Raw genomic sequence first — 26124 nt, 5'->3', positions numbered from 1 at the left:
TTGAATATTTGCCTTCAATTTGGGGCAGTAGGAAAATGTATATTCAGTGGGGAGAGTGGGTCAAATACAGTACGAGTTGTAGGCATTATATGCAAAGGGCTGATGAAACTGAATAGTAGAGCTGTTGAAACATTTCCCTCAAAACAGTCTTCCATTTGAAAATGCTGTTTCGATGAAACACAATTTCCTAAAAATGTTGATCATTTTGACAATTTCATTTAAAAGAAATTGTCTGGTTTTGATGCTTTTGGAATGCAAAGTTTAATTTTTTTGTTTCACAGAGACTTTGTGGTTCGAAATGTGCTTTTTAATCTAACTAAAAAGGGTCAAAATGGAAATGTTACAATTGTCCCCAAACAATTTTTTTCAGCATTTCATTTCATGAAAATTTAAAGTTTTAGCTTTTCATTTCCATGGGAGGTACACTATTTTTCAAACTGTTTGAGATGGAAAATCCATTTCCTGACACAGCTCTTCTGAACAGTACTTACAACAAGATTTGTACCATCTAAACATTTAGTCCCTCTGGAGGTGCCCAAATTCCTGATGAGGAGGAGGATGTCAGTCGTTGTGGCTGTGATTCTGCCTGCTGGGAAGAAGAACCCATTAGGAATGTCAGGCCAGAGAGACTGTTCTTCACTGATGTGACAGGATTTTATTCTCTTTGGCTCTAATGCTGCGGGGTTTAAAATCCTTACCAGGTGTGTTCTTCAGCTTGTAGCTGCTCCAGAGTAAGAAGCCAGAGGAGAAAATTAAGAGCTAAAAGCAATAAGGTACTTATATGGTCTGCCCCATCCCCTTACACTAGTATCTGAGCACCTCATAATGCATTTATATTCCTCACTTCTCACAGGTTGGAAGTACTATTAACCACATTTTACACATGGTGAACTGCGGTACAGAGGGACTAAGTGATTTGCCCATGGTTGCAAAGGAAATCTGTGGTGGAGCAGGAAACTGAAGCCAGATCTCCGGAGTCCTAAGTGAGGGGACTAATCACTAGAACTTCCTTCTCCTTACTTCAGTGACTTTTCAGCTTTGTAAAGTCCTGCCCCCCCTCCCGAGGGAAAAAAAACAAACCCCTTCACTACTACACTGCAAAAAGCTGCCTTTGTGCTCAGAAATGATGTTTTCCTTTTGATCCAATTCAGAAATTCTTGGAGAAATGGGGAAAAGTTTTATTTTGCAATTCACAGCTATGCTTGTGAAGCAAATCCAGATCACTCTACCACAGATCTTACGGTAGGCAGCATGTATAACAGCAGCATAGCTCTCCCATCCTAGCCTGTCAATATTCTCCAACCTTAACCTGACACCTCTAAAGAAGAGAGGCTGGTTTGACCTCTATCCCTATTCAATGTGTCATCAATCTAAGCAGGGAGGTCAAGAAATCACCAAGTGATACCAACTATTATGTGAGTTTTGCAAAAGGACACCTGTCCACTGACAAGTAGACCATACTTGTTAAATGGCTAAATTCTTTTCATGGTCCTGTGGCTAAATCCATGCATGGAACTTTGAAAATTAGCCACAAAGCCCAGGAATATTTTCTTCGCTTGTAATGGGGAAAAATGTGAATCTGATTAACATCTTATAATTCATATAGTTTGCTTGGAGAGTTTCTCTCATTTTACCCCAGGAAGCACCCTTTGGTCACCTAATGACTCATTTCAAGTGCAATCATTTAATTTCTCCTTTCACAAAAAGGCCAGCAGGAAAAGTTTGTATACCTGGCTTCTCTTTATAAGGCTCTCTTGCCTTCCCTGAGATCTTTATTCTAGTAATTCATCTATTTTTTGGTACTAGACACTCCTCCAATAACTGCTTTTGTCTGCCTCCTGCTATGGCATATAATATTTGCATTAAAAAAGCAAAATTAAAGCCACAGTTAAGAAACAAGACTTCTAGTGCCATCTCAGGATTTTGTGTGTGTAAAAGATAGCAACATGAAATGATGATTTCCATGTTGTTAGTCCTTTGTAAAATGACAGCAACAGATTTTCTGCAACATTTATTGGTGTCTTTTTTAGTAACTTAGTAAACTGCTAAAAGAAATCCACCTCGATATTGTAGCAAATGTGCTGTTGTACACTAAGACAATATTAAGTAATACAAGAAGTTAAAAGAAGACCATATATGGCAATGGTCATTGTTGTGTTATTCCCGACAGAGACCCTCACTTCCTGTATTTATTTTAGTATAATGTCATCATTGTGCAAACCGTGTGTATATAAGCAGATGCATATATTTGTGCAAGTTTATTTTTCTCCCTCCCCCTTGTAAAGGATGTCTGCTATGTTTGTATTGTTAGAGCATTGCAGACATTGTACTCTTTTTTAAAAGCAGAGGGACACTCCTAAAACAGCACATCTATTAAACATTGGAGGAAAGGTTAAAAAAAAAACCTAGGGTTTTTGCATCCTATTAATTTAATATAACAAGCTTAATGGACCTACAGTGATTTACACTAGCTGTGGATATGTCCCTATATTATTCAGCACAGAATATGCAGAAATTAATTTTCCAGTGCTGGCAATAGTCATTTACCCTTGTGCAAACTAAACACAGGGAGTGCAAGCTGCTACTATATCTGAATGGCCATATTTTATGCCCACTTTGCACAGGTGAAAGCAACTACACCAGAGGCAAGGCAGTGGAGAATCAGGTCCAGAGGCTGTAGGGCAGAAATTAGTTAGTACAGACCCCGCCATGCTGTATCTTGGACTCACTACAACAAAGAGTCTGTCATGACTGAAGAAGCACAAACATGTTGCCATGGTAATCTTGTATCAAAGATTTAATTTGAATAAAAAGGGTTACATCTTATGAGTGATACATATCACTTTGTACGGTCACTACAGCTAAAAGTTTGCCAATTATGGGGTTTTATTACAAACCTCTCCATCCAGCTATGTATTTATACCACTCATCATCATACTTTTTAAGTGCCTAGTAACCTGAATTATAGGCCAAACCTGAACCTGAGCAAGGCCAAATGATTATTCTGAATGGGAACCATGGAGAAATGTGATTGTTACAAGTTGTTTTTGACACAAAACCAAGCTAAACATGTTTATTTTGGTTGAGTTTCACTTCAGGGTTTGGGTTCTTCAAAAATTAAAGGCAAAACAAACACAAAACCAAATTTAAAAAAACAAAACAAACATGAGCAGGAACCATTATGAACCAATACCAGAATAAAGGTTTGCCAAAGCTCTATTTGTGAGAATTCCTACCACATTGAAAAGTAAGATGTACACAATGGTAATTAGGTCTGCATTTTTGTGTAACTCCAAATGCTGGTCACTGAGGATGAGACAGGACCCGATCATGAATACAGTGTAAATGTTAAGATGGATGATTGGAGTTACTCTGATAGATTATAGATTTCAGAGTGGTAGCTGTGTTAGATTCACAGTAAACAAATAAGAGGAAGTATCAAGGTGGTACCAATTATAGAAAAGCTGATGGAATCCAGGCTTAGATGGTTTGGGCATGTGAATGGATTATATAGGAAACAGAATGTTAAACTTAGAAGTGGAGTGTAAGAGGAAGGTTGGAAAACCCAAACTAGATTGATGGATGTCCTACAAAAGGATTTGATTAGCCGTGGCATTTCCAAGGAACCGCTTCAAGACAGACTGGAATAGAGAAGAACTTGAAAAGCCAAACCCACATAGATGGGACAAAGACCAGAAGACAAAGCTCTATTTACAGCTCCTGAAATAAGAATTCAAAACATCCTTTTTCCATGCCATGATAGAGCTTAAATTAACAACTTATTTGCATTTCAGATATAAAGAAATTTATATTTCATATGTTGAAATTTGATCTGTAAAGACAAGTTTATCCCCAGTGAGAAGTATTACAGATTCTAATTCCAGTTAAGTTTTATTGTTTTTAGGTGAGATCAAATACTCCCAATAGACTCTCAGTATTAACTCTACTTATATTTACCCCAACCCCTCTCACTAGTAACTATTGAAGAACATATAGGATGGGGAGATAGAATTTAGATTTGAACTAGGTTTAGGCAAAGGTTTGTCATTGAGGATTAAATTAGGCCCTGGTTTAGATTACTGGTGCCAAAATTATGCAAATAGTTCCTGTGCTCCAAAATGACAAACTCTTGCAGCTGGAATGATTTTGTAAGATGTCCAGCATCCAATATGATAGACATCTCAAGATCAGCTATTCTTGTGAAGATTTTGCTAGTTTGTGTCAAGAAACTGAGGGAGCAGCTTTTCGCACACTGTCTGGCTCCGTTTGACCAACCCTTTCCACTTTTGAAATTTAGAATAAAAATTATAGGGATAATTCCATATCTGGGGATCTGAAGTGTTGGCTTTGGCCTAGGTTATTCATACTCTATGGTAGGAAAGCCAAATAGTCCAGTCAATGAATGAATGAATACATAAACTAAAAGAAAGTGTAGAGGGACATTTTAACAGTAAAATTCTATTTTTTATAATTCCTGCAGAAGCAGAAAGGGCACTGCATGCAAGCTTTCCCATTCTTATATATGTCCTTCATGATTTAGAAGTACTTTCACTACTTCTAGGAGTGAAAGGGTTCAGAGTTCGATCTTCAAGCTTGCTCAGGATTCAGTTCTGCAGAGTGTTGAACATTCTGTCCCTGATACAGCACAACATTTAATCAATATGAGTAGTTGCATTGATTACACTGGGACCAAGTGTTTAAAGTTAAGCACATGCGTAAGTGCTTTGCCACATCAAGGACAGAGTAATTGTCTTTCAGGACTGAGTCTCTGGCCTTTCTGCTAAGTCTGCCAGTGCAAATGCTAATGAGAGTCGTGGTTGCCTCACACAATTTATGAAAACTTATTAAAAGCTTTCAAAAAAACTAGACAAAGTTTGAACTGATTCACTGAATTATTACAAATGCTGCCAATGAAAGCCTAGGAAAGATAAAAGGCGCCAATATGAATAACACTCACATTTATTCTCTTCCCTCATCTGACTTGTGATCTTTGGTGTCCTTCCTCTTTAGTGGGCCAATACATGATGCTTCTGCAGAAGATGAGATCACAAGCCTGCTTGATAGTCCAGGTCTCTGGTGCAATGCTGTAAGTGGGGAGAGGGAATACTTTGACCCCTGCAGATGATTAATGTATGCAATCCATAAAGCATGAATTTGGAAGGTCACTGCTTGCATATGCCTTCCTACTCCGCCACAAATTATCCTGCCCTTTTCCTACTCTATACACTATACATATCTCACTAACGCACACACCAGTGAATTCCACACATAGCCTATATGACAAGAAAAGCATTATGCCCTCTTATTTTTTCTAACTTTGCTGATCTCAATTTTCAGTCACCATTATCTCCTTCTTGTACTTAGGGATTGGGCGAAAGGGAGGGATTGATCAACTTTCACTTTTACATCTTTCTAAATTTTGAACTGCTCAAATCAAGTTAGGTTCCACGTGTCTCTTTTCTATGCTAAAGAAATTGGAGTCTTTTCATGGATTATCTATGATGGAGTCTCTCATCAGAGATAAATCCAACGGGATCCTTCTCTGGGCATTCTCAATACCAGCTGCATGTTTCTTTTACTGAAGTGGCCAAAGTTGGGCCATTGTTATTGTTATACATTATTAACATAACCCCCCACCATCACTACCTTTTCTGCCTGGTTTACTCAGGAGCAGGCACTGCTCACCTGTGTTCCTGGATTCCTGATATTGTCAACAGTAAAGGAGATCTTGAGTATCCCAGTGGTGATGTTGAATAGACAGGAATCCTCTGTCCACCCCTCTGCTGCAGTCCTTTCACTTATAAGGAAATTAATCTTGGCAGTACCTCCATTTGGCTGCTCCCTGTACACACTTGCTGGTGTGCCTTGGAAGCCTCAAAGAATAAATGTGAACTAACCTATGCACTGGGGCTAACTCCAAAGTACCAAGTATAAACTCTAGATAAACAATATACTCTCAGATTAGAGTTAATATACCTTTATTTAACAACTTAGAAAAACATGGTATAACAGACAGAGATTAATTAAAATTAGAGCTGTCAATTAATCACAGTGAACTCAAAAAAATTAATCGCGATTAAAAAAAGTAATCACGATTAATCACACTTATAACAATAGAATACCCATTGAAATTTATGAAATATTTTTGGAATATTTTTCTACATTTTCAATATTGATTTCAATTACAACACAGAATACAAAATGCACAGTGCTCACTTTATACTATTATTTTTTATTACAGATATATGTATTGTAAAAATGATAAATGAAAGAAACAGTATTTTTCAATTCACCTCATACAAGTACTGAAGTGCAATCTCTTTATCATGAAAGTGTAACTTACAAATGCAGACTTGTTTTTTGGTTACATAACTGCACTCAAAAACGTGCAGGCTTGTAGGCTCTAAAGTTTTACACTGTTTTGTTTTTTGAGTGCAGCTATGTAACCAAAAAACAAGTCTGCATTTGTAAGTTACGCTTTCATGATAAAGAGATTGCACTTCAGTACTTGTATGAGGTGAACCCAAATCATCAAAAAAAAAAGTCAACCTTCTGCTGGTAGCATCTGACTCAGATGATGAAAATTAACATGCATCGGTCCACTTTGCTTTGGATTGTTATCAAGCAGAACCCATCATCAGCATGGAATGGTGGTTGAAGCATGAAGGGACATATGAATCTTTAGCACATCTGGCATGTAAATATCTTGCAATGCCGGCTTCCACAGTGCCATGCGAACACCTGTTCTCCCTTTCAGGTGACATTGTAAACAAGAATTCAGGCAGCATTATCTCTTGAAAATTGTAATCAACCTTGTTTGTCTGAGTGATTGGCTGATCAAGAAGTAGGACTGAGTGGACTTGAAGGGTCTAAAGTTTTACACTGTTTTCTTTTTGAATGCAGGGGTTTTTTTTGTACATAATTCTACATTTGTAAGTTCAACTTTCATGATAAGGAGATTGCACTACAGTACTTGTATTAGGTGAATTGAAGAATACTATTTTTTTTCACAGTGCAAATATTTGTAATATAAATAAATATAAAGTGAGCACTGTACACTTTGTATTCTGTGTTATTGAAATCAATGTATTTGAAAATGTAGAAAACATACAAAAATATTTCAAATAAATGGTATTCTATTGTTGTTTAACAGTGCAATTAATCACACGATTAATCGTGATTAATCTTTTTAATCACTTGACAGCCCTAATTAAAATGTTACAACTACTTGAAGACAGTAGGGGACATTTCATTAATCAATTCATAAATGCAGTTTATAGTAGTAAATAAAAATTATCCAACTTACTACATTTATATTGCTACAGTGACCTCACTTCTAAGTGTGCATTCCTCTTAATTTTAGAGTTCTAGATGCTTGTGTGGGCATGCCTGAAGATAGGGACAGCACTCTGTTAGTCCAGTAATGTAATCCATCCAAAGCAACAAGGAGGCAGAGCGATTCTAACTTAGGATCACTCCAAGCTGGACAACCCTTCTGCAGATGAGAGTTGTTATAACCAGAGGTCCATGACCCTGGATTCTGGTTAGCCAATGTCAAGCTGTCCCTCGGTGACTCAAGAGTGTGAGTAACAACCTCAGGGCAGTTTTAAGACTCAAGGCACAAACCCCAAATTGGTTGTGAGCTCTAAACTTAGATTTCAACAACCAACTATCAAGTGTACACTCCTTGGGCACTATAAGAACCTTAACATGGAGTCACTGTCCCCTTGGGTACTCCAATTTATCTTGCCACATAGGTAAGCCTATGGTTTTGACAGCTGATCCCTTACACCAAGAATCACAGCAATATTCAGGTTACTCCCAGCCCCAAAGTATGAGTCATTTCACCCAGGTCAACCGCACCTTAGATCTCGCATCAAAGACAATGCTTGTAACCCTATAATAAACTATCTACAGATTTATCAATAGACAAAGGAAATGAGTTATTTACAAGGTTAAAGTAGGTAAACATATACACACAAATGAGTTGCAATCTTAAGTGTCCCAAATCATAGAAGCTTCTATAATAAGCAAGCTCTGTGTGTCCTTTAGGGCTAACTCAGGTGAAACACTGCAGTTCTCTTGCTTATGCCTAGAAAGCCTTGCTCCCCCTCCCCCAAGAGTCCAAGCAGCATAGAGATAAATTCTTTCTTGTTAGGGGTTTTTATTCCCTTTCCCCCATGTGTTCTGAGCTGCAAACTCTTCTGGAGGGAGGAATTCATTTGCAATACTCATCTTCTTGGGGGAGGGTGGGAAGAGAGCAGAGCAACAAAGTCTTTTGTCCTCTTTAATGTTCCCCAATAATCCATCTGGTGTAGACTGGCATTCCTTGTTGGCCTGGACCTAACATCTTTTGTTGGAGGCCAACATCAGTTAGTGGCAGTATAATAGGAGAGAGGCCAGACTGAAGTAAGGCACAAATGATGTTCTCCTATTTGTAATATAGGAAAGGATGAAAATTTGTTTAAATTTGATTGTATCCCTGAAAGAAGGGTGGTGGGTTGGGGCACATTTTGAAGACAGAGTGGATTTGTATTTTTTTTTGGAGTAGGCTGCTCACATGTCTGGGCGGGAGGACCCAGTCTATGAAGCAGCCCTTTAGAGGCTTGCCTGAATTCCCAGGAGATTGCCTCTACAGCAGAAGAAATAATCCTCTAGCCAATGGACTGCTATGTTATAAGCAGAGCTGGTTGAAAAATGTGTTGTGGAAACCTTTTGATTTTGACAAACTTTTGATGAAACCATAGGCAAAGTTCTTATGGAATCCTGTCTCCTGTCCTACCACAGGAGCTGGCAGTCTGCCCAGCCACGTGAAGAGCCCCTATACCTGGAACCCCAAGGCTTCCAGGGTCCCTGTTGCAAAGTCCAGCGCCTGGAAGCTCAGGCTCTAACCAGGTCTCTGCTCCTGTCTCTGCAACGGGGAACCTGGAAGCCTTGAGAACCCTGGCTTGAGTATGGATTCTCATGACTTCCAAACTCTCTCCTATGAAACTAGGCACCTGGTACTCTGGGATAGACTTCCAGTGTCTACAGAAGTTCTGCTGTGGTGACAACTCCAGGGCTTCCAGATACTGGGCTACCTGACTCCTGCAGCCAGTGAGCCAGCTGCCCCGAGAGACAGGCAGCCTGAAGAGCCAGCTGTCCTAGTAATCTGGAAGGCCTGGGGTCCTCAGCCACAGGCATTCCACATAACGGGGCTGCTGTCAGAGCTACAGATCCTGAAGGCCTTGGCAGCTGCTGAATTAAGTTGACACATGTCTTGTCAGTTTCACAGCTGTCCACCAGGGACTAGCAGCAGTGAAATTGACAAGATTCATGTCAACTTCACTCAGCAGCTGCTATGGTCTCACTGAGCACATTTTGTGTTGGAAACTAGATTTCTGGAATAAAATTTTTAGGAAAATTCTGTTTGCATGACATTTTAAAAAATGGAGTTCTTCCAAATCAGACAAACCAAATTTCAAAATATATTAATTTCTTGTGAACTAGACATTCTGATTTTCTTTGGCAGTTTTTGTTATAAGGGAATGGATTAAAAAAAGAACAGAAACAGACTACAGCCTGACATCTAACTTCAGCAGGCAGATCCTAGCTTCTAAATGCCTGCAGTTTTATAACTGCCTCCAGCCACCAAATTCAATCATGGAATTCCTCAAAATAAGGAAATTAAGTCACCACATGCTTAGCCAATATCATATGAAAAGTGGGAAAGAATTACAGAAAGAGTCAATTATATCTTCTTCTAACACTAAGGAAGAAATTTTATTAGAATATGCAAATCACTATTAATCCTAATGCTCTTCTACATCTCACTCTGTTTCACTGTACTGTTTCTGCCTAGAATCTTTCCCAAGCCTGCTCTTGCTTGGCTTCCTGCTACAGTCTGAAAAAACAAAAACAAAAAAAAACACCCAACCCTGTGTTCCTCTCCTTATAGCTAGAGCCACAAATGTCAGCCAGCATGAGATCAGAAAAAATAAAGAATTCAAAGACCATTTAATGGATTGTCAATTAGAATCAGTGAACACTGAACTAAATATGAAAGACAGCCTAAATTAGCAAATATTTGAACTATACAAAGTGGCTTTACTAGGGAGTCAGTGAAATTCATTTGACATATAGTCAGTTAAAAAGGTGACAAGACCTTCTTGTATATCCAATAGATAAAATTCATTGGCATCTTGAGGTCTTTCTACATTAGAGGAAAGTAGAGAAAAAGAGACAATTACTGAAAATGTGCTGATACCAAGATGACTGAGAAGATAAGAATTTGTCATTCTCCATATTTTTTTAACAGAGCAAATAATTTAAAGTAAAATTGTTGATTAGGGGAAAAATCTAGCTTGCTGGGAACTTAGTTAAAAGCAAATTCTGCTAAGTTATTTTGTGTCAGCCATCAAAAGAATTTATTTGTAGTCCATCAGCTGATAAGTGATCATTTGATAGGTATGTCTCCTATGGGACTGCAGATGGATGATTAAGCCAATGAAAGATGTGCCCTCTTATTCATAGATCCAATAAAAGTTATATTTGGTAACCTGTTTGGCTTCTTCCATACACCCATGGCATGCTGGATGAGGGTTTCAAGAGTATGATGCCATTTCAAATTCATATCCTCCATTTAGCTCTGCTGCAAGCAGTGTGTGCATAAGGCAATGTGATATTATATGCTGGCATTGGCTTGCAAACTGTCGTTATTGTGTTTCCTCTGGGTTCCTTGGCTAAGAAATATTTTTTTAGGTAGTCTCTGACCTGCCATTGTAGTGACATGGTTGAGTGCTATGCAATGAGAAGCTGAAACATGTAGTGAAAAAGCAAAATAATATTTGTAAATGCAGTATCCACATGCTCTGGAATATAAATATTGCTATAGGTTAGGTTTGATTATGTATCAAAGTTATGGGAAAGCATTTATTGAACAACTTTAATAAAATACAGATGACATGAACCTGACTTTACAATTGCCTGCATAGTACACATTTTAACAAGACACATCCTTACTATGGAATACTTTCAAAGGCAATATAAATAATACGACTTTCATGTCAAGCATCTTAATATTAATTCCAAAACAACTGGCAAGTGACACTAAAAATGTGGTAAATAAAGACTATCTTTTCTGATATGAGGATTTACAACAGATGTAGACCTTACGTTAATGCTTTCAGGATATATTCATTCAGTTCAGTTAAAGCTACAGGAAAATGAGGCTAGGTATCTAAATATGTTTTAACTAACATGCACTCTCTCTATATGATGGCTCTCGTTATCAAATTTTTAATTCCCCATATAGAAGAATCCAAATTGTCCCTCTCCTAGCTACACAACTATTGCCTTTGGGGTCTTCTATTCTAATCCCCAGGCTGCAGGCACGTTCCTTGTGCTAAAGAAAATAAGAGTAATGCAGACAAAGATTTCAATGCAGGCACTTGTTTCATTCCTTGCACGATTCATGTACTTGTAAAACTAAAAGTTATTTTCTTGCAAGGTTCTTGCCATCTCTATTCATTGTTCCTTTAGCTAAGTTTGCCTGCTAGCATAGTTCTGCCTGCCATTGCCCTGGCCAAGCGCTTTCTTTAATGACAGGTTTCAGAGTAGCAGCCGTGTTAGTCTGTATTCGCAAAAAGAAAAGGAGTACTTGTGGCACCTTAGAGACTAACAAATTTATTAGAGCATAAGCTTTCGTGAGCTACAACTCACTTCATCGGATGCATTTGGTGGAAAAAACAGAGGAGAGATTTATATACACACACACAGAGAACATGAAACAATGGGTTTATCATACACACTGTAAGGAGAGTGATCACTTAAGATAAGCCATCACCCACAGCAGGGGGGGGAAAGGAGGAAAACCTTCCATGGTGACAAGCAGGTAGGCTAATTCCAGCAGTTAACAAGAATATCAGAGGAACGGGGGGGGTGGGGTGGGGGGGAGAAATACCATGGGGAAATAGTTTTACTTTGTGTAATGACTCATCCATTCCCAGTCTCTATTCAAGCCTAAGTTAATTGTATCCAGTTTGCAAATTAATTCCAATTCAGCAGTCTCTCGTTGGAGTCTGTTTTTGAAGATTTTTTGTTGAAGTATAGCCACTCTTAGGTCTGTGATCGAGTGACCAGAGAGATTGAAGTGTTCTCCAACTGGTTTTTGAATGTTATAATTCTTGACGTCTGATTTGTGTCCATTCATTCTTTTACGTAGAGACTGTCCAGTTTGGCCAATGTACATGGCAGAGGGGCATTGCTGGCACATGATGGCATATATCACATTGGTAGATGCGCAGGTGAACGAGCCTCTGATAGTGTGGCTGATGTGATTAGGCCCTATGATGGTATCCCCTGAATAGATATGTGGACAGAGTTGGCAACGGGCTTTGTTGCAAGGATAGGTTCCTGGGTTAGTGGTTCTGTTGTGTGGTGTGTGGTTGCTGGTGAGTATTTGCTTCAGATTGGGGGGCTGTCTGTAAGCAAGGACTGGTCTATCTCCCAAGATCTGAGAGAGTGATGGCTCGTCCTTCAGGATAGGTTGTAGATCCTTGATGATCCCCTAATGCCCCTACTCTACTTGCGCTACATTGATGACATCTTCATCATCTGGACCCATGGAAAAGAAGCTCTTGAGGAATTCCACCATGATTTCAACAATTTCCATCCCACCATCAACCTCAGCCTGGACCAGTCCACACAAGAGATCCACTTCCTGGACACTACGGTGCTAATAAGCGATGGTCACATAAACACCACCCTATATCGGAAACCTACTGACCGCTATTCCTACCTACATGCCTCTAGCTTTCATCCAGATCATACCACTCGATCCATTGTCTACAGCCAAGCGCTACGATATAACCGCATTTGCTCCAACCCCTCAGACAGAGACAAACACCTACAAGATCTCTATCATGCATTCCTACAACTACAATACCCACCTGCTGAAGTGAAGAAACAGATTGACAGACCCAGAAGAGTACCCAGAAGTCACCTACTACAGGACAGGCCCAACAAAGAAAACAACAGAACGCCACTAGCCATCACCTTCAGCCCCCAACTAAAACCTCTCCAACGCATCATCAACACTATCAGAGGCTCGTTCACCTGCGCATCTACCAATGTGATATATGCCATCATGTGCCAGCAATGCCCCTCTGCCATGTACATTGGCCAAACTGGACAGTCTCTACGTAAAAGAATGAATGGACACAAATCAGACGTCAAGAATTATAACATTCAAAAACCAGTTGGAGAACACTTCAATCTCTCTGGTCACTCGATCACAGACCTAAGAGTGGCTATACTTCAACAAAAAGCTTCAAAAACAGACTCCAACGAGAGACTGCTGAATTGGAATTAATTTGCAAACTGGATACAATTAACTTAGGCTTGAATAGAGACTGGGAATGGATGAGTCATTACACAAAGTAAAACTATTTCCCCATGGTATTTCTCCCCCCCACCCCACCCCCCACTGTTCCTCTGATATTCTTGTTAACTGCTGGAATTAGCCTACCTGCTTGTCACCATGGAAGGTTTTCCTCCTTTCCCCCCCCTGCTGTGGGTGATGCATCCGATGAAGTGAGCTGTAGCTCACGAAAGCTTATGCTCTAATAAATTTGTTAGTCTCTAAGGTGCCACAAGTACTCCTTTTCTTTTCGCTTTCTTTAAGCAGCCCATGCGTTTATTTTTGACAGGGGTTGGCTTTAAGACAAAACCATCCATTCAAATCAATAACCATCACACAACAATTGTTGACTAAGCCAGTGTCCTCTCCTTTATAACAAAAATCCAGTGGAGCTGCAGTATAATTTTACTAACTCCTTTTTAAATCAAGCGTTATCTGTGATCCCACTCTTGCCACCTAGTGGGAGCTTGGAATCATTGCAACTAATTATGTATAATGCCCCAATTATGTGTTGCTGTTGTTTTTTAAAAATGAAACATAATGGTGCTATTTTCCTCCATTCTGTTACCTATCTGCCTGGGTTAGAGAGTTACAGTTTACAGCTGTCATAATACATCGACCGAAATAATCTTAGCAGTTTGTTCTAGATGGAGACAAAATTATTTCTGTGACCATTACACGTGTTTTGGTGCACAGATGAGCTGTGTACATCTTGGAAACTCTCTTACATTTATCCTCATTTTGAGACTCCAGCTAAGATCATCTTTCAAAGACAGGACAGATGACCTAGAGGTTAGCATCAGCCCATTCACTGGAAATGAAATCATAGATCCACTTAAAAAAAAAAAGCACTAGAGGCCTTGTTCTCGTAATTACACACAGGAGTCACAATAAGATGCATGCATAGCTCCAAAATTATTTCAATGATTTACTCTCAGATCCTAGTTAAAAACCCTAATCCATCTGATTGGCTTACATGCTCACTGGTCAAAAGAAATACTTCTGGCTATGCAGTTGCAAATGTTGCCCCCTTAATCTAAAGGAAGAAATGTGACTTGTTTCTCAGACAACTTTTGCAACCCCTGAGGAAGAAGCAGCTGTTGAAAATGGCAGGCAGCATCAACTAATGTCTCAAACATTATGCCTGGATCACAGGGCTGAGGGGAGCCTTTGTTTCAGGGGTAACATCTTTCTTTCTTTCTTTCTTTCTTTCTTTTTCTTCTAAAATGGCCATTATTTAGAGAATATACCCATTTTGAAAGTACTAGATTGGAAAAGAGAGTCCTGTGATGGGGCTTTTGCAATCTGTGCCAGAGAAACGTTTGTGCTACTTGCCACCCCAGTTTGTATTGCAGAATGGAAGGGTTGGGCGAACTAGAAAGGTGGACCAAGCATATTTGCACTGCTGTTGAACCTTAAGAACCATCTGGAGTTTCTGCTGCAACAGAAATTTGCTGACTTATGCTTTCAGGACTGGGAGGCAATCCAAATGGAAATATACTGTATTCTAAACTAGCAGATGGAGCCTGCATGCCACTGAGGAGAATCCAACCGCTGCAAATATCCACCCATCTGCAAACCAGCCCCTTCACTGTCAGAAAATCTGGCCCATTCATCTTCTGAAAGTGCAGAAAGGAACGGGAAAGAAAGTCACATCACAACTGTACAGTGTTCCATGAACTTTCTGATCAATACTGCAAGCCACTTGCCTCCTCACTGCATAGGGACACCACCTTCTGTTTGTGTGGCCACCAAAGCAGATCCTTTACCATCCCCCATTCTCCTGGCTTGTGTGACATGGCTCCAAATGGGGAGATGATGGACACCAGGGCATAAGAATGCTTGAAAACATTTGCACTGTGCCACAGGACTGCTGTGCCATTCCTTGGAGAACCATAGGCTCCCATTCTCCTTCTCATACATAACTGGCCCTAAGACTAAAATGACCCCTTTCCACGCATCTCCCATTTGTAAGGAAGGGAGTAGCGGGATTAATATAGTAAAAGTTTGTGATTGTAACTATAACTTTGGAGAATCAGCTTTAACTTTGGAGAACCATTAATCTTGTACAAATGTCCTTCCCGCAAACAGGACCTTTCCACCCCGTCCCTCCCTCCCTGTCAGTCTTTTGGCCACATGCTCAGATCGAGGGGCAATAACATATTTCACTGATCATTTGCCCTATAAACTTCTGCCAAAAGTTTTATAGTGATTAATGGTAATTCAATAAAGTGTTACCGTTACAGGTGTGTCTTGGTTGGGGACCACTGGAGGGAGGTGGCATTCCAGCCCTGTATGCAGCCCCTGAGACAGAGAGAGAGATTGATAATGGGGAAGGTGGGGTTTTAAATTTATCAGCCTTGGTTCTGGTTCCTGCTGAGCATTGACATCCTCCTCTGGCTCATTAGAAGGGGTTTGCTGAACCAGTTCCTCTGTGTATGGGTGAAGGATAATGTGCTTCTCTTCCTCCTGGTTTTCCATGGCCATCTCCTCTGTGGTTCCTACTGCCTCCATGCCCTGGTTTCATCAGCATCCCATCAGATGATGAGGCTAATGGGGTTGAGGAAGGGGCTGTGTGTCACCTCAGGCCCTGGAGAACACCCAGTCCATCTCCTTGAAGAATGGCCATTTTGACAGTCCACTCCTGGAGTGATTGCAAGAGTATTTTGCCCTCAGGTACCAGAGCGTCAGATGCTTTATCCATTCCTGGCCGTGGGGCGGTGTAGGGCGAATGCCCTCTTGTGTTAGCCTTCCCAAAACTTCCAGATACATGTGTACATTCCTGGTGCTTCGGAGAAGTCATGGAGGACAATGAACTTTGACCACAAGATAACGAGCACCCGGTGTGCTTGACTGACCAGGCAGCTGCTCTCAGAGCATGTTCCATTATTCACATGTGTTGGTGAAAGGAGAGCAGTGGAAAAATGTTCTGAGGTGGTCAGTGCAACTTGCTACCACCAGTGACAATGGGAGAATAGGGACCTTTCTAGATTTGGGTAAGGATCAGGTAAGAAAGAGTTCTGTTCATTGTGGGAAAAGGGCTGGAGAACTACTGAACTCGGGACACGCCCCTTAGCCTCATCCACACTGCACACTGGCATGGTACCCACACCCCAAAAATGTTCTAGTGGTCTTGCCCCATACATGCCTTGAAACCTATGCTTTCAGGGGTTAGATGTGGATGGCAGGGGTGGTTCTGGCAGAACCATAGGCATGGACCCATGTCCAGTTGCCAATGTAGATGTAACCTTACAGCTGGAGTTACTCCATTAAAGTCAGTGGAGTAAGACAGGTGTAGAAATAATGTAAGTTAAAGTAAAACAGGACTAGAATAATCAGCATGTAAAAAGTACAGACTGAAGATTGAGGACTTTATTCTCAGACTTCAATAGACAGAACCTGCTAAAGCAAATGTTGAAAGGTTAAGCACAATATCACCAAACTGTGCAAATCTTTGTTTTAAAAAAAATGATATTCTGCATAACATAGTGAAAATAAATCCAAAGGCCCTCACCCCCTTTGCAATGAAAAAACACAAAAATCAGAAATGTTGAGTGGTCAATAATCAAGTTCCATAGGTTTTGATTCTGTAACGCCAACCCACAAAGGGGCGTCAGCAGCAGGGATCAAATCTAGGAGCTCTGGAACTAAATGCATGAGCCTCTACAGTTTGAGCTGAAAGGTAAGTATCTCTTAGCCAAAGCTGTAGCAGGCTCATCGATCACCAGCTGGTCTAGCCACCACTAGAGGGGGACAGAGCACCACTCTGAGCAAGCAGGGGGTTACATACTGCAACTGGGCAGGGAAATGCATCTCCAAGCTTCAGAGACTTCCCAGCTGAATTGCCTGAAATCCCCATAGGGGCCACCCTTTGTAATGATGACCCACACAGGGGCATCAGCAGCAGGGATCTTGGGAGCTAAATGTGTGAACTTCTACTGTGTGAGCTAAGAGACGCAGTGCACTGAGCTGGTCCACAGCATTCTCATCCTGATTCTGGATCAAAACAGAGCATATCAGACACTGAAGTGTGGCCAATTCATCCTTTGTAAATATAAACATTACATGTTCATTTTTAGAATGAATTGCTACATGGATCTCCCATATTAATAGTTACTTAAGATAACACCATCATAATAAGTTTACCACTCTTCTTTTTGTCTGTTTATCTGTGTATTTATATGATCCCCATCAATGCGGCATCTCAGGGCCTCTTAGGCTTTACAGATGGGATAATTAAAATCATTCTCTTTGACCACCTCCTCCCCCCCCCCCCGTTGGAGAAGAGATTTATTTTTGGATGGAGGATTGGTGATGGTGTTGGGGTACATGTTCAACAACATGAGGTAGTACTCTACCTCCTTCACCTGTCTGTAAGTTTTCCTTTTACAAGTATTTCGTGTTCATTGAGAAACAAACCATTATATTTGTGCCCGCATCAGACCAAGAAATGGTCTTCTCTTTCACTTGTGTTACAGAGACATATGGGTGGCTGGTGGCCACTACCATTGTTGAGGTAAGTGGGAGTATATCCCAGCAGGCAGTGTTGATACGTTACACACCTAAGGCCCAATTCAGACATACTAGAGTGTAGAGGTTGTAATTCTGCTTCTGAACCACCTGGCCCTGGAACAAGTTAAGGCTGCACAGACTGAGGATATTGCAGTGGAGGATATTAGCAGAGTTCTGGTCTACCATGCCCCCAACCTTCCCTGTTCTAGCTGCACCCTGCTCCTGGAATGCTCCCTCCTTCCCCGTATGCCAAGAGATGTGGGTAGCTGGTACAGAAGACATTCTGCTACCTCTAGTAGCTTAATGCTTGTGTTAGGGGTGTGTGTGTGGGGGAATTATCCATCAATCTTCTTAGGCCACTTTAAGGCCCCTTTGCATTGCCTATACATGTACCCTTAGCAGACCAGAGATTTATTCCGATAACAGACAGTAAACAAAAAAATTAGGTAGGTAATTGATATCAGGTAGCCTTAATAAACTGGCGAAGTTGGCTTTACTCATCACAAATTTTTCATGTTTTTTTTTCTTGTGTGTGGCATTTTGTGGCGTCTAAGTAAAATCATTATAACAAGCTTTAACTAATGGAACTAATTAGATTAACTAATTACTAATAACTGTTAGAGAGGAAGGCTAGCCATGCAGTTAATGGATGTGACTGGGAATCAGAAGCCAAAATTCTCAAGAAAAAGGACCCTGGAGTTGGGCCAGTAAAATCACATTTAGGATCCTTTTTGATTTACAGATGTACTGCACACACAGTGATCTCAGTGAGTATTCAGTAATTCTGAAAAATCAGGAAGATTCCTTAATATGGATCGGGGCATAAATTTAGCCTAGTTTTGAAAATCTTGGCCTGGAGAGTCTTGTCCCTCCTTCCTCTGCCCCCATCCTCCTGACACACTTCTTTGCTCTGTCACAAAGTACCTGTGTGACCTTGGATCACTTACTCACTGCCTAACTAAGGTACCATGTCTATAAAATGGGGATATTATGTAAAGTCTCTCAAAATGGTGTAGTGAGGCTTGATTCATTAGTATCCAAAAAGCTTCTGGAAGGAAAACACTGTAGAAGTGCAAAGTTTTTCTCATTATATGTCAAATTTGTGCCATAATTTATTTGATATAGTTACAAGATAACGAGTTCTCAAACTGCCTATTGTATGTGTACTGTATATCTATAGGTATGTCACAGGAAATATATATAATCTGATTTAATTGTAACTTTGCCTATTAAAAGCCAAGAGAATACAATTTGTACCCTGTGATCAACAGAGTTAAATCACTTGCATTACCATGTTTAGAGATGCAATACTTGGGGTTATAATAGATTTTGTAATTGTAAATCTGAAAGTTATGCTCTGCCTAAAATACGGGGTAATTTGCAGTAGTAGATGTTTCATAACTAAAATATAGTTTCATGTTTTGTAAGAGCTGGGTAAAACACTCTGAAAAACATGGTTTTGCATCATATTTTGTATTATTATACTGATTTGTTGTAGAATAATTTATATTCGTGTAATATAAAAAGGTAAATTATAAATATATTACCGGTATTTTACTCACCACTTTATACGTTAATTTGGCCCCTTTCTACATATTCATTATTATTAGGGCTGGAAGGATTAGATTTCTATTAGTAAATATCAATAAACATTGAGTTCAATGTGCACACACAAACTGATGAAAAATATTTCTATCAATAATTGAAATTTACAGATAGGCAAAGTAAGAAAAATGCTGCTTGAAAATTTGTTAGAATTTGATGTGTGTATTTCATATATGTTGACATTCCATTTTGAACATTTGTGTCTGAACAGTTATAAAGCTTTAGTTTTTTTGAACCTCAATCTCTACTGCCATTAAATAATTATTGTCTCACCCCCCATAATTTTCCACAACTGTGAACATTTAAATAAATAAAAATAGAAAAATATTTAAAAATATATAATCAATCATCATCATCATCATCCATCAACATTATAAAAGTACAGAAAATACAGGACAAGATTGTATTCACTCAAGAGTTCTGAAGGAACTCAAATATGACATTAGAGAACGACCAATTGGGGTTTTGTAAACTATCAATTAAATCAGCCTCTGTATCAGATTACCTGTGGATAGTCAATGTAAATGATTGTCAATTACTAAAAAATGGCTCCAGAAGTGAACCTGGCAACTGGAGGCCAGTAAGCCTAACTTCAGTACCAGCACACTGATAGACACAACAGTAAAGAACACATATTATCAGATTTCAGAGTAGCAGTCGTGTTAGTCTGTATTCGCAAAAAGAAAAGGAGGACTTGTGGCACCTTAGAGACTAACACATTTATTTGAGCATAAGCTTTCATGAGCTACAGCGTCCGATGAAGTGAGCTGTAGCTCACGAAAGCTTATGCTCAAATAAATGTGTTAGTCTCTAAGGTGCCACAAGTCCTCCTTTTCTTTTTGCTTATTATCAGAGAAATAGATGAACACAATATGTTGTGTAAGAGTCAACATGGCTTTTGTAAAGGGGAATCTCACCTATTAGAATTCCTTGAGGGGGTCAGCAAACATGTGGACATGCGTGATCCAGGGGATATCCGTGTTCTTGTACTTTCAGAAAGTCTTGGACAAGGTCTCTCACCAAAGGCTTTGCAGCAAAGTAGGCAGTCATGGGAGAAGGGGAAAGGTCCTCTCATGGATCGATAACTGATTAAAAGTTAGGAAACAAAGGGTAGAAATAAATGATCAGTTTTTCCAGAGAAGAAGGGTATATTCTGGGGTCCCGCAAGTGTCTGTACTGGGACATATTCATAAATGATCTGGAAAACGGGGTAAATAGGTGAAAAAGTTTGCGGATGATACAAAATTACTCAAGATAGTTAACTCCAAACCAGACTATGAAGAGTTATGAAGAATCTCACAAAACTGAGTGACTGGGCAACAAAATGATAGTTGAAATTTGATGTTGATAAATGCAAAGAAAGAAACACTGGAAAACATAATCCCAATTCTACATACAAAACAATGGGTTCTGAATTAGTTGTTACCACTCAAGAAAGATCTTGGAGTCATAGTGGCTAGGTCTCTGAAAATATCTGCTCAATGTGATATAGCAGTCAAATAAGCTAACAGAGTGTTAGCAACCATTAGGAAATGGATAGATAATAAGACAGAAAATATCGTAATGCCACTATATAAATCTGTGGTATGCCCGCACCTTCAGTACTGTGTGCAGTTCTGGTTGCTCCAGCTAAATAAAAAATAGTAGAATTGTAAAAAGAACAGAGAAAGGCAACAAAAATGATTATGGGTATGGAACAGCTGGGACTGTTCAGTTTAGAAAAGAGACAATGAATGGATATGATAGAGGTCTATAAAATCATGAATGGTGTGGTGGAAAAGTGTTATTTACCCCTTCACATAAGACAAGAATCAGTGGTCACCCAATGAAATTAATAGGCATCAGGTTTTTTTTAAAGACAAACGGGTGTATTTCTTCACACAACGTATAATGAACCTGTCAAACTCATTGCCAGTAAAAGTATAACCGAGTTCAAAAAAAGAATTAAACCACTTCATGAAGGATAGGTCCATCAGTGGCTATTAGCCAAGATGGTAAGCAGTTCAACCCCATGCTCTGGATGTCCCTAAGTTTCTGACTGCCAGACACTGGAACTGGATGACAGGAGAAGGAACACTTGATATATTGCCCTCTTCCATTCACTCCCTGTGAAGCATCTAGCCGGACCGGCCACTGTGGGAAGACAGGATACTGGGCTAGTTGGACCATTGGTCAGACCCAGTATGGCCACTCTTATGTTTTAAATCAAATTCTGCCAAACCTAATTACAATACAGACTTTAAATACATGATCATGTACTTTTTTTTTATGCCCCACTTGATGCTGAAGTTGGAAGATGTGTAGTGAATGAGGCAGGAAGATAAAGAATGATCTCATTAAAGCAGCTGAATGCTGCCCTGGAGAACTGGATTCTATCCCTGGATTTCCACAGAGAGTTTCTCTGTGATGCCACACAAGTCACTTAAAGCAAACTTTCCACAGGTGGTCGCTAATTGTGTGTTCCTTATTTTCTGCATGGCTGACTTCAGACCCTGGGGTTTGATTTGCAGAAGTGCTGAGTACTCACAACTGCGAACGCACTAAATGGGAGCTATGCTTTGAACATATAAAGTATTGTATAATGCTAAGTACTCTAAACAAATCAAGTCCTAGTAATCTTAGATTTGGCACACAAAATTATTGGACACTTTTGACCTTACTCTCTATGGCCCTGATCCACAAAGGCACTTAGGCACCAAAACCCTGGACTTAAGTGCCTAAGTTCCCATTTTAGGCACCACTGTGATCCACAAAACTCCCTTTCTAGTTCCTCCTAACTTGCACTTGGTCCATAAGTTTTCAGGATAAAATTTCCCTAGGCACTTAAGTATCTACCTCTGGGTGCCTCACTTTAGGTGTCCAGATCTCTATCTCCCTCCTAAACCTAGAGTGATCCACAAAATAAGAGAAAGCAGGTGCTCACTTGCCTATCTTGCCTGCTGGGCCCAATCTTGTAGGTGTGCTCAAATGCCACTTAACAGATTGGGTCCTATTCAAAATCTGGCCAAAGGAAAATGTGCTGCCACCCACCTTATAAATTTTAGCCTAGTGATTAGAGAACTCACCTGGGATGTGGGAGACCCAGGTTTCATTCCCCTCTGCCTGAGGGGGAGAAAGCATTTGAAGAGGGGTCTTCCACCTCTCAGAAGCATATTCTAATCACTGATCTGTGGGTTATTCTGATGTGGGGCCCCTTCCATCTCTCCAACTGAAGCTGTTCCACTGTGATCCATTTATACTGCAATGGCTAAAATAAGTCGCCCACATACAACCAATCGTTACCTTGAGGAATTTAGTGACATTGTTGGGGCAGTCAACAATAGCAATTCTTTAATTATCAAATAAAATTCTTCAGAGATTCATGATCATCAAGCTGTGCACACAATTGTAATCACATTATCTTACTACTTGTGTTCTTGCTTTCCATCCCTACTTCTGTCCTATGTGTCACACTTGTCCTAAATTAGACTAAGCTCTTCTGGTATCTTCTTATGTGTTTGTACGGAACCTTAAAAAAAGGGGGGGGTCCAAAACCTGAGGGATTTTTGCCCCCCCTAAAATAGAAAATTAATATACAATAATAAAAATAGCTATATCACATTATGCTGAGATCCTGTCAGATCTTCTAAGGCAATTATGGTCAATGTGGATCAGCTTTGTGCCTGCAGAGAGAGTGGTGTTGGCATTTAGTAGATGGTTCAGAGAAGCAGCACCAGAAGGGAGCAGGAGAACAGGAACAATATAACTGCACTGGCTTCTGTGCTCATTTTCTCAGACTATGATTTTACAATGAGTGGAAGAGTTTTTAAGACTTCAGTCTCATGTCCTGTGCAATGAATACCAGCTCCCGCTTATTCTGTTTCCAGTGGTAATGGGTATACAGACTGTGTCATCTCAGCTGCTGGACAGCTGTCGTATGTCTTCAAATGCTGACTATAGTATGTGCATTGGCAGGGTCCGTAGGGATGGAAGCCAGCAGTCATGCATGTGGCTGCTGAATTTCTAAGCTGTACCCTTAGTATATACTCTAAATATGTCTTCAACACAGCAGAGACAAATATACATGAGTGTTAAAGGTTCCCTTCCAGGACAAATGTTGGGGGACTGATCCTCGTAAAAATGAATTTGCACCTGGTGCCAATGAGCCATAGTGTTGCTAGAGGAGTAAATGAATGAGCTTCTGTTGCCGGGGAAATAGAATCATAGAGTTTAAGCCCAGAACTGGGCCCACCAGATCATTCAGTCTGGCCTGCGTATCACAGGCCCCAAACTCCACCCAACACCCACACAATGAAACCAACAAAGGAAATTAGACCAAAGTATTACAGCCCACAGGAGACTAGTGTATTATGTGCCACAGGCAGATACTATAGTGTACCAAAGACCGAGGCCCCCACAAAGACAAGGAAATGATTAAGTGAGATATATGCAAATAATCCTGGCAAGTGACCCACACGCACACGGTACAGAGGATGGTAAAAAACCCTCCCAAGGACACTGTGAATCTGACCTGGGGGAATATGCCTTCCCGATCCCGCATGTGGTGATCATTTAGACCCTGAGCACATGATTATGAACCAGTCAGCCAAGCATCGGGGAGAGAAAATGCTTGGTGCCACCTTAGAGCTGTGACCCTCCCTGTCCACATTTCATCTCCAGCAGCGGACATCCCTGAGGCTTCAGGAGAAGGAAGATTTAAAAAAAAAATACATTGGGGGTGTGAGGGAATCCATTCCTGACCCCCAGCAGGTGGCTGGATGAAGCCCTGAATCATCAGCTTTTAGGAACATAAAACAATTTGGCGGTGAGCCCTATGGTTTTGAGCCCTGCCCCTTTCCATCATAAATAACCCTATCATATAGTTGCAGTTATAAGTGTATCAATCTCTCTCTTAAAACTAATTAAGTTGTTTTCCCCCACAACGCCTAGTGGGATGGTTAGAAACCTTCTTCTAATTTCCTGCCTGAAATCAGGTAATAACAATGTGACAATAAATGTCAAGGCTTAATAACAGTGGGCTCAGTGTACGCTCCCAATCAAAAGGAAAAAAAAACAAAACAAAAAACAAAACACATTTAAGGATTTATTTAAAAAACTTTTAGGAAGGGAAAATTATACTTGGAGGAGATATCAATTGCATGCTGGTCCTGGGACAGATCCGATAAAAAAAAAGACAAGGGAGATAGGGAAGCAGGTGCAGCATTGACTTCTCTGTACCAATAATTCAGTCTCTCAGATTGCTGGAGAGAACTGCATCCAGGGAAAAGAGATTGCACATTTCATTCACACTCTCATCAGTTACATAGAGAATAGATTTAATGTTAATCTCTAAAGTCTTAATGAAACTGACAAGATCTGCAGACACTGGCACCATTACATGGTCAGATCACGCACTATTGGAAGCAATAGTTAAAAGCTGGGATGGGTCCCAAAGATCACTTTTTTGGGAAATGAACTTCTTGCTTCTCTAAGATAAAGATCGGTTGCAGCAACTGAAGAAGACCTTGTTCAATACGTGCAAATAAACTATATTGACAATCTTCTTTCGGAAGCAGGGAAAATGGTATTTAGGGGGCAGTTGATAAACAGCCTCGCAACGGAAAAGCTCAGGAAAAAAAAACGGAGCTAGAACAGGAGAGAGAAAAGTTACAAGACATTCATAAAAACTCAGGTTCAAAAAAGTATAACAATTAATATTAATTAATTAATTAATTAATGCGCTGTGCAGGAGGTCGGACTAGATGATCAGAATGGTCCCTTCTGACCTTAGTATCTATCTATGAATCTATTAGGGGGAAATTAAATAGGTTGATGACAGATACCCTCTTACCGTATATAAAGCAGATGTTTTATCAAAAATAAATTAAAGTGATAGATTATTGGTCCAAAAGCTTAAAAGGAATCAAGGGCAATATGTTATTGCTCCAAATGAAAACAATCAGCAAAAGCTAGTTACTCACCTTGTGAAATACATGCTACTTTTGCTGCATATTATAAAATACCTCCAATACTCCAAGCACTGAAGTTATTCAAAAATATATGGACATAGCAGGCTTGCCAAAAATAAGCAAAGTGGATAAAGAAACTTTAAAAAGAAAAGAACTACTACAGGCCATAGGATGTATGAAAAGTGATAAAACTCCAGTACCTGATGGCTTTGCAACTGAAATTTAACCAGTTCTTTAAAGAGATATTAGTAGGTCCCTTGAGAGGTACTTCTGATGCTATTGTGTTAGGGGAGGAACATCTGTAATCTATGAAAGCTTCTGTGGTTGTTCTCCCTAAAGTTGGAAAGTACCTTAACTTATGTAGCCCCAATAGACCCATATCACTGTTGAATCATGACAGCCATTTTAGCGAAAATACTAGCTAGCCAAATGCAGTCCATCATCTCAGTGTTGAACATAAGAACTGCCATACTGGGTCAGACCAAAGGTCCATCTAGCCCAGTATCCTGTCTTCTGACAGTGGCCAGTACCAGATGCCCCAGAGGGAATGAACAGAACAGGTGATCATCAAGTGATCCATCCCCTGCCACTCATTCCAAGCTTCTGTCAAACTGAGGCTAGACACAATATTCCTGCCCATCCTTACTAATAGCCATTGAT

General features: G+C 40.0%; 1 long non-coding RNA gene across 1 annotated transcript; it reads right to left on the bottom strand.

Annotated features, from left to right (window-relative positions):
* Window positions 1-355: 355 nt before the first annotated feature.
* LOC122457589 lies at window positions 356-5961 on the bottom strand. The gene is made up of 3 exons (XR_006277211.1): window positions 5686-5961; window positions 4958-5084; window positions 356-586 (listed from the first exon to the last, which is right to left on the bottom strand). It is a non-coding gene; the product is annotated as an uncharacterized LOC122457589 (long non-coding RNA).
* Window positions 5962-26124: the final 20163 nt, after the last annotated feature.

The sequence above is a fragment of the Dermochelys coriacea genome, chromosome 1 (genome assembly GCF_009764565.3).
Source record: "Dermochelys coriacea isolate rDerCor1 chromosome 1, rDerCor1.pri.v4, whole genome shotgun sequence".
Taxonomy (NCBI): domain Eukaryota; kingdom Metazoa; phylum Chordata; order Testudines; family Dermochelyidae; genus Dermochelys; species Dermochelys coriacea.
This window is presented reverse-complemented; position numbering and strand designations above follow the sequence as displayed.